Genomic DNA, 10,158 nt, shown 5'->3' with positions numbered 1-10,158 from the left:
TCTTCAAGACCCCTGGCTGTCTTCAGGAAGGGGCTGGACAGGCACCTAAAGTCAGTACCTAACCAGCCGAGCTGTGGTTCCTACTTTGGTGTACGTGAGGCCAACAGTAACAACCTGGCTGAACAGGCCCTGACAACTACCAACAATCACCCCCACCAACGATTACCCCGCCTCCCTCACCAATAATCGCCCCACCTTTGCCACCAACAATCACTCCAGCCTCCCAACCAAAAATCACCCCAACTTCCCCACAAATAATCACCCCCTCCCAACCAACAGCCACCCCTCCTCTCCCCACAACAATAACCCTTCCCCTTTCCACAACAATCACCCCTCTCCTTCCCACAGCAATCACCCTCACACCTCACAAACACCCTCCCCCTCCCCACAACAATCACCACTACCCACATCACAACAATCACCCCTCCCCACAACAATCACCTCTCCCTCTCAACAATCTCCCCTCCCTCCCCTCCCAACAACAATGATTCCTCCCTTCCCACAACAATCACTCCTCCAAACAACAATCTCACCTTCCCTCCCCACAACAATCACCTCTCCCTCTCAACAATCACCCCTCCCTCCCCTCCCAACAACAATGATTCCTCCCTTACCACAACAATCACTCCTCCAAACAACAATCACCCCCCTCCCCACAATAATCACCCCTCCCCTCCCCACAACAATCACTTCTCCCACCCCTCCCCACAACAATCACCCCTCCCTCCCCACAACAATCACCCCTCCCTCCCCACAACAATCACCCCACCCCTCCCCACAACAATCATCCCTCCCTCCCCACAACAATCACCCCTCCCCTCCCCACAACAATCACCCCTCCCTCCCCACAACAATCACCCCTCCCTTCCCACAACAATCACCCCATCCCTCCCTCCCCACAACAATCACCCCTCCCCTCCCCACAACAATCACCCCACCCCTCCCCACAACAATCACCCCACCTCTCCCCACAACAATCACCCCTCCCCTCCCCACAACAATCACCTCTCCCTCCCCGAAACAATCACCCCTCCCTCCCCACAACAATCACCCCACCCCTCCCCACAAAAATCACCCCTCCCTTCCCCACAACAATCATCTCTCCCTCCCCACAACAATCACCCCTCCCTCCCCACAACAATCACCCCTCCCCTCTCCACAACAATCACCCCTCCCCTCAACAATCACCACTCCCCTCACCACAACAATCACCCCTCCCTACAACAATCACCCCTCCCCACAACAATCACCCCTCCCCTCAACAATCACCCCTCCCCACAACAATCACCCCACCCCTCCCCACAATCACCCCTTCCTTTTCCACAACAATCACCCTTCCCCTCAACAATCACCCCTCCCCACAACAATCACTCCTTCCCTCCCCACAACAATCACCCCTCCCCACAACAATCACCCCTCCCCTCAACAATCACCCCTTCCCTCCCTACAACAATCACCCCTCCGCTCCCCATAATAATCACCCCTCCCACAACAATCACCCCTCCCCTCCCCACAACAATCACCCCTCCCCACAACAATCACCCCTACTCACAACAATCTCCCCTCTTCACAACAATCACCCCTCCCCTCCCCACAACAATCACCCCTCCCCTCCCCACAACAATCACTCCTCTCCTCCCAACAACAATCACCACTCCCCACAACAATCACCCTTCCCCTCAACAATCACCCCTCCCCTCCCCACAACAATTACCCCTCACCTCCCCACAACAATCACCCCTCCCCTCCCCACAACAATCACCCCTCCCCTCCCCACAACAATCACCCCTCCCCTCAACAATCACCCCTCCCCTCTCCACAACAATCACCCCTCCCCTCCCCACAACAATCACCCCTCCCCTCCCCACAACAATCACCCCTCCCCTCCCCACAATAAACCCTCCCCTCCCCACAACAATCACCCCTCCCCTCAACAATCACCCCTCCCCACAACAATCACCCCTTCCTTACCCACAAGAATCACCCCTTCCTTACCCACAACAATCACCCCTCCCCTCCCCACAACAATCACTCCTCCCCTCAGCAATCACCCCTCCCCTCAACAATCACCCCTCCCCTCCCCACAGCAATCACCCCTCCCCTCAACAATCACCTATCCCCTCCCCACAACAATCACCCCTCCGCTCCCCACAACAATCACCCCTCCGCTCCCCACAATTACCCCTCCCCTCCCCACAACAATCACCCCTCTCCACAACAATCACCCCTCCCTTCCCGACAACAATCACCCCTCGCCTCTCCACAACAATCACCCTTCCCCTCCCCACAACAATCACCCCTCCCCTCCCCACAACAATCACCCCTCCCCTCCCCACAACAATCACCCCTCCCCTCCCCACAACAATCACCCCTTCCCCTCCCCACAACAATCACCCCTCCCCACAACAATCACCCCTTCCCCTCCCACAACAATCACCCCTCCCCTCAACAATCACCCCTCCCCTCCCTACAACAATCACCCCTCCCCTCCCCACAACAATCACCCCTTCCCCTCCCCACAACAATCACCCCTCCCCTCCCCTCCCTACCACAGAAAAAGTACTGACCCAACAATTGTTTTAATTGATAATGATATAATGATCAATTACGGACCATAGACAGCCTCCAGGAGGCTGATATATGAAACCCAGAGAGATGGGTTGTTGGTAGTGGGTCCAGGGTGGGTTAATGGGTTGTGCGGGTCTGGGTTTGTCCACGGTGGTGGGTTTTTTGCGGTGGGTTGAGGTGGGTTAGTATGTGTGCGCGTCAGCCATTTTGTTCCCCCGTGAGTCTTTGTTGTATGGCGGTGATGTGCTGTTATATTTGTGAATTATAGGCGATAGAGTGCGTCTAGCGCTGAGATCTATGTCATTTGGGAAATTAGAGATTATAGCGATTGTCTGGGAAATCTAAGGATGTGTTTGGGGGTGTTTTAAGGTGCGAAAACAGGGGGAGAAGTGCAGCTGGCAGTGGTACGCGTTCTTACGGGTAAGTACACCCCATCCTCCTGTCTTATTTCTATTTTAAGCCTCTATTTTAACCCTCTATAACCCACTTCCTTGATTATAGACGAGAATATGAGTTGCTTTTGATTTCTAGCGGCTTGCTGGCGTGTTGGAATTTGATTTTGTACTTCAAAATAGGACAAGATTAGAAGGGAGGGAATTGTGTCGACCAAAAATGGCGTCGCGTGCTTATGTTTTTAATGTATTTTCTGCGTCCGCCAGCGTATTGCTTCGTTATATTCGTCTTATAACGTAAATTAACGTTGTGGAGGACGGTTGTGTCGTTATAATCGTTAAATAGTTCGTTGTAAGCGCTGGGGCGGACATCCGGACCTTCTTATCCCATATTTAAAGCGATTTTAGTGGGTATTTCGTTGCAATATCAAGGTGTTGGCTTGCTAGAGTGTGCTGTTGCAGGTTGCAGAGGTTGCAAGGTGGGGGAAATTGGTGTAAATGGGCGAAAATGCTATTTTTGCGATGTTTCTGTCATCGATTTGAAGGTGTAGTGTGTGTGGTGAGTAAATGGCGGGAATGTTTGGTCTGTTTTCTGTCTTATTTGGCTTATTTAAGGGTGTTTGTGGGTGTGGTGAGGTGTTGTGGGTGTTGTGGGTGTGTGGGGGGAGGTGTGGGGTGGGTGTATCATGGGTTTTTACACAAATATTAAGTGTGTGACCCATGCTGGTTGACCCATCAGTTCAAACATTATGGAAACCCGGACCAAACATTGTGAAAGTTCTCATATTTAACCCTCTCCCGCCTTTAAAACAATGATAAAACCTCTTATCTTCACATCTAAGTTTTCAAAACCATTGAAACCATCATCACGCCATGCAAAACCCATTTAGAAACCGCTAATAGGGGTAAAATATCAATTTATTACTGAACATTTGACTTCAGAAATGGGACTAGTTAGTTACGCGCCATATTTATTTTTTTTTAGATATTTGGCGCCAAATTCAAGTAGCTGGAGTCTTATATATATATTTTTAAAGCGGTGTTTACTGTAGTGTATTTTGAGGACCTGTGTGTAAGGTTGTTGTGTGTATTATGCAGTGTTTACTGTAGTGTTTAACTGGTTATTTGGCGCGCGCGCGCGCGCGCGCACACACACACACACACACACACACACACACACACACACACACACACACACACACACACACACACACACACACACACACACACACACACACACACACACACACACACACACACACACACACACCAACCAGCAATAACAACTACAACAACAGACCTCAATTAGCAGTTTGTAAATAAGACTTGGCAACATCAACAACAGTACAACAGACCTCAACAGTATGTACAACAACAAACCTCAATAACAGTATGTGAACAAGACGTAACAACAACAACAGTACTCCAACAACAGACCTCAATAACAGTATGTGAACAAGACGTAACAACAGCAACAACAGTACTCCAACAACAGACCTCAATAACAGTATGTGAACAAGACGTAACAACAGTGACTACCACAACAACAGTACTACAACTACACACCTCAATAACAGTATGTAAATAAGACCTAACAACAGTACTACAACAACAGACCTCAACAGTATGTAAGACCTAACAACAGCAACAATAGACCTCAATAACAGTATGTAAACAAGACCCAACAACAGTACTACAACAACAGACCTCAATAACAGTATGTAAGACCTAACAACAACAACAACAGTACTACAACAACAGACCTCAATAACAGTATGTAAATAAGACCCAACAACAACAACAACAGTACTACAACAGACCCCAATAACAGTATGTAAGACCTAACAACAACAACAACAGTACTACAACAACAGACCCCAATAACAGTATGTAAGACCTAACAACAACAACAACAACAACAGTACTACAACAACAGACCCCAATAACAGTATGTAAGACCTAACAACAGCAACAATAGACCTCAATAACAGTATGTAAACAAGACCCAACAACAGTACTACAACAACAGACCTCAATAACAGTATGTAAGACCTAACAACAACAACAACAGTACTACAACAACAGACCTCAATAACAGTATGTAAATAAGACCCAACAACAACAACAACAACAGTACTACAACAGACCCCAATAACAGTATGTAAGACCTAACAACAACAACAACAGTACTACAACAACAGACCCCAATAACAGTATGTAAGACCTAACAACAACAACAACAACAACAGTACTACAACAACAGACCCCAATAACAGTATGTAAGACCTAACAACAGCAACAATAGACCTCAATAACAGTATGTAAACAAGACCCAACAACAGTACTACAACAACAGACCTCAATAACAGTATGTAAGACCTAACAACAACAACAACAGTACTACAACAACAGACCTCAATAACAGTATGTAAATAAGACCCAACAACAACAACAACAACAGTACTACAACAACAGACCCCAATAACAGTATGTAAGACCTAACAACAATAACAACAGTACTACAACAACAGACCTCAATAACAGTATGTAAATAAGACCCAACAACAACAACAACAACAACAGTACTACAACAGACCCCAATAACAGTATGTAAGACCTAACAACAACAGTACTACAACAACAGACCTCAATAACAGTATGTAAATAAGACCCAACAACAACAACAACAGTACTACAACAACAGACCTCAATAACAGTATGTAAACAAGACCCAACAACAACAACAACAGTACTACAACAGACCTCAATAACAGTATGTAAACAAGACGTAACAACAGGAACTACAACAACAGACCTCAATAACAGTATGTGAAAAAGACGTAACAACAGCAACTACAGCAACAACAGTTCTACAACAACAGACCTCAATAACAATATGTAAATAAGACGTAACTACAGCAACAACAGTACAACAGACTTCAATAACAGTATGTAAACAAGACGTAACAACAGGAACTACAACAACAGACCTCAATAACAGTATGTGAAAAAGACGTAACAACAGCAACTACAGCAACAACAGTTCTACAACAACAGACCTCAATAACAGTATGTAAATAAGACGTAACAACAGCAACAACAGTACTACAACAACAGACCTCAATAACAGTATGTAAATAAGTAACAACAGTACTACAGCAACAGACCTCAACAGTATGTGAACAAGACATAACAACGGCAACAACAGTACTACAACAGACCTCAATAACAGTGTGTAGTACCTAACAAAATCTTGCCTCGTGTACTAACCATCATGATATACAAGGCTCTAATTCACATACTATTTACAGTGCAAGATTGCAGTCTTCTCTACCAGTGCTGTGCATAATGTTATAGGAATGCAGTTACAAGCCTGAGTACATCTATCACCCTCCATGATAACATGAACGTAGCAACTTGCAGTGTGAACACAGACTGATGTTGTTGTAGCCTGACTTAGGCTTGGTTACAAGTACTTCTGACAGTTTGACAGACTGATGTTGTAGCCTGACCTAGGCTTGGTTACAAGTACTTCTGAGAGTTTGACAGACTGATGTTGTAGCCTGACTTAGGCTTGGTTGCAAGTACTTCTGACAGTTTGACAGACTGATGTTGTAGCCTGACTTAGGCTTGGTTACAAGTACTTCTGACAGTTTGACAGACTGATGTTGTAGCCTGACTTAGGCTTGGTTACAAGTACTTCTGACAGTTTGACAGACTGATGTTGTAGCCTGACTTAGGCTTGGTTGCAAGTACTTCTGACAGTTTGACAGACTGATGTTGTAGCCTGACTTAGGCTTGGTTACAAGTACTTCTGACAGTTTGACTGACTGATGTTGTAGCCTGACTTAGGCTTGGTTACAAGTACTTCTGACAGTTTGACTGATGTTGTAGCCTGACTTAGGCTTGGTTACAAGTACTTCTGACAGTTTGACAGACTGACTGATGTTGTAGCCTGACTTAGGCTTGGTTACAAGTACTTCTGACAGTTTGACAGACTGATGTTGTAGCCTGACTTAGGCTTGGTTACAAGTACTTCTGACATTTTGACAGACTGACTGATGATGTAGCCTGACTTAGGCTTGGTTACAAGTACTTCTGACAGTTTGACAGACTGACTGATGATGTAGCCTGACTTAGGCTTGGTTACAAGTACTTCTGACAGTTTGACAGACTGACTGATGAAGTAGCCTGACTTAGGCTTGGTTACAAGTACTTCTGACAGTTTGACAGACTGACTGATGTTGTAGCCTGACTTAGGCTTGGTTACAAGTACTTCTGACAGTTTGACTGACTGATGTTGTAGCCTGACTTAGGCTTGGTTACAAGTACTTCTGACAGTTTGACTGACTGATGTTGTAGCCTGACTTAGGCTTGGTTACAAGTACTTCTGACAGTTTGACTGACTGACTGATGATGTAGCCTGACTTAGGCTTGGTTACAAGTACTTCTGACAGTTTGACAGACTGACTGATGATGTAGCCTGACTTAGGCTTGGTTACAAGTACTTCTGACAGTTTGACAGACTGACTGATGAAGTAGCCTGACTTAGGCTTGGTTACAAGTACTTCTGACAGTTTGACAGACTGATGTTGTAGCCTGACTTAGGCTTGGTTACAAGTACTTCTGACAGTTTGACTGACTGATGTTGTAGCCTGACTTAGGCTTGGTTACAAGTACTTCTGACAGTTTGACAGACTGACTGATGATGTAGCCTGACTTAGGCTTGGTTACAAGTACTTCTGACAATTTGACAGACTGACTGATGATGTAGCCTGACTTAGGCTTGGTTACAAGTACTTCTGACAGTTTGACAGACTGATGTTGTAGCCTGACTTAGGCTTGGTTACAAGTACTTCTGACAGTTTGACAGACTGATGTTGTAGCCTGACTTAGGCTTGGTTACAAGTACTTCTCACAGTTTGACTGACTGATGTTGTAGCCTGACTTAGGCTTGGTTACAAGTACTTCTCACAGTTTGACTGACTGATGTTGTAGCCTGACTTAGGCTTGGTTACAAGTACTTCTGACAGTTTGACAGACTGACTGATGTTGTAGCCTGACTTAGGCTTGGTTACAAGTACTTCTGACAGTTTGACAGACTGACTGATGATGTAGCCTGACTTAGGCTTGGTTACAAGTACTTCTGACAGTTTGACAGACTGACTGATGATGTAGCCTGACTTAGGCTTGGTTACAAGTACTTCTGACAGTTTGACAGACTGATGTTGTAGCCTGACTTAGGCTTGGTTACAAGTACTTCTGACAGTTTGACTGACTGATGTTGTAGCCTGACTTAGGCTTGGTTACAAGTACTTCTGATAGTTTGACTGACTGATGTTGTAGCCTGACTTAGGCTTGGTTACAAGTACTTCTGACAGTTTGACTGACTGATGTTGTAGCCTGACCTAGGCTTGGTTACAAGTACTTCTGACAGTTTGACAGACTGATGTTGTAGCCTGACTTAGGCTTGGTTACAAGTACTTCTGACAGTTTAACAGACTGACTGATGTTGTAGCCTGACCTAGGCTTGGTTACAAGTACTTATGACAGTTTGACAGACTGACTGATGTTGTAGCCTGACTTAGGCTTGGTTACAAGTACTGCTGACAGTTTGACAGACACACAGACTGACTGATAGTATAGTAGCCTGACCTAGGCTTGGTTACAAGTACTTTTAACAGTTTGACAGACACACAGACTGACTGATAGTGTAGCAGCCTGACTTAGGCTTGGTTACAAGTACTTCTGACAGTTTAACAGATGATCAGAGCAAAGTACGTGACCAGGCCTATGGTCACTATCTTGAGCACTGTCCTTATTTGTGTATTGAGGAATGTGAATATTGTATAATTACCTATGTGACATGTCAAGATACAAATGAAAATAAGATGCCAGATATATTAAGCAAATTTACTAAATTTATTTGTAACAGATAAGTGAACTGTAGATATAAATCCAGATGTTCTCCTGTTAACCCTTTTGGGGCCTAGTTCCTAGGCCTATTGTGTATCCATATGCTCTTGTGCTACCATCCACAGGATGGGTGTGAGGTGCACAATAAACTAGCCACTACCATCCTACTGGTTTGGTAATAGAGTTGTGGATGAGTGGAACAAACTCCCGAGTACAGTTATAGAGGCCAGAACGTTGTGTAGCTTTAAAAATAGGTTGGATAAATACATGAGTGGATGTGGGTGGGTGTGAGTTGGACCTGATAGCTTGAGCTACCAGGTCGGTTGCCGTGTTCCTCCCTTAAGTCAATGTGACCTGACCTGACTAGGTTGGGTTTTTTCTGACCTGACTAGGTTGGGTGCATTGGCTTAAGCCGGTAGGAGACTTGGACCTGCCTCGCATGGGCCAGTAGGCCTTCTGCAGTGTTCCTTCGTTCTTATGGTCTTATGTTCTTATCCACAGGATGCGTGTGAGGTGCACAATAAACTAGCCACTACCATCCACAGGATGGGTGTGAGGTGCACAATAAACTAGCCACTACCATCCACAGGATGGATATGAGGTGCACAATAAACTAGCCGTTACCATCCTGGGATGGTAGTGGCTAAATATAAATCTGTCCACAATGTTCTTATTGATTCTTATTCTCTTGTTAAAAAGAATACTGAAGGTTGTATTCAAGAATGAGGCTTTAATAAGATATCAGAAGAACCACAGTGGTAATAAGTCCAGCAGGACAGTGGTAATAAGTCCAGCAGGACAGTGGTAATAAGTCCAGCAGGACAGTGGTAATAAGTCCAGCAGGACAGTGGTAATAAGTCCAGCAGGACAGTGGTAATAAGTCCAGCAGGATAGTGGTAATAAGTCCAGCAGGACAGTGGTAATAAGATCAGCAGGACAGTGGTAATAAGTCCAGGACGACAGTGGTAATAAGTCCAGGACGACAGTGGTAATAAGTCCAGGACGACAGTGGTAATAAGTCCAGGACGACAGTGGTAATAAGTCCACGACCACTGATACTACAAGGACCACAATGGTCCTTGTAGTGCCATTGTGGTCTTTGTAGTACCATTGTGGTCTTTGTAGTACCATTGTGGTCCTTGTAGTACCATTGTGGTCCTTGTAGTACCATTGTGGTCCTTGTAGTACCATTGTGGTCCTTGTAGTACCATTGCGGTCTTTGTAGTACCATTGTGGTCCTTGTAGTACCATTGTGGTCTTTGTACCATTGTGGTTCTTGTAG

The 10,158-nt window shown here is 45.4% G+C and overlaps 1 protein-coding gene across 6 annotated transcripts in view; it reads left to right on the top strand.

Annotated features, from left to right (window-relative positions):
• Window positions 1–2,753: 2,753 nt before the first annotated feature.
• The window catches only part of LOC128704952 (histone acetyltransferase KAT6A-like), a 152,135-nt gene continuing 144,730 nt past the window's right edge, over window positions 2,754–10,158 (top strand). For all 6 annotated transcript variants that reach the window (XM_070105182.1, XM_070105181.1, XM_070105179.1 and 3 more), the window contains exon 1: window positions 2,754–2,988. The gene's annotated coding sequence lies outside the window, so the exon portion shown is untranslated. The remainder of the gene's footprint in view (window positions 2,989–10,158) is intronic.

This window comes from Cherax quadricarinatus, chromosome 97 (assembly GCF_038502225.1).
Source record: "Cherax quadricarinatus isolate ZL_2023a chromosome 97, ASM3850222v1, whole genome shotgun sequence".
NCBI lineage: Eukaryota > Metazoa > Arthropoda > Malacostraca > Decapoda > Parastacidae > Cherax > Cherax quadricarinatus.
The sequence above is the reverse complement of the archived record's forward strand: the minus strand, read 5'-3'. Positions and strand labels throughout refer to the sequence as shown.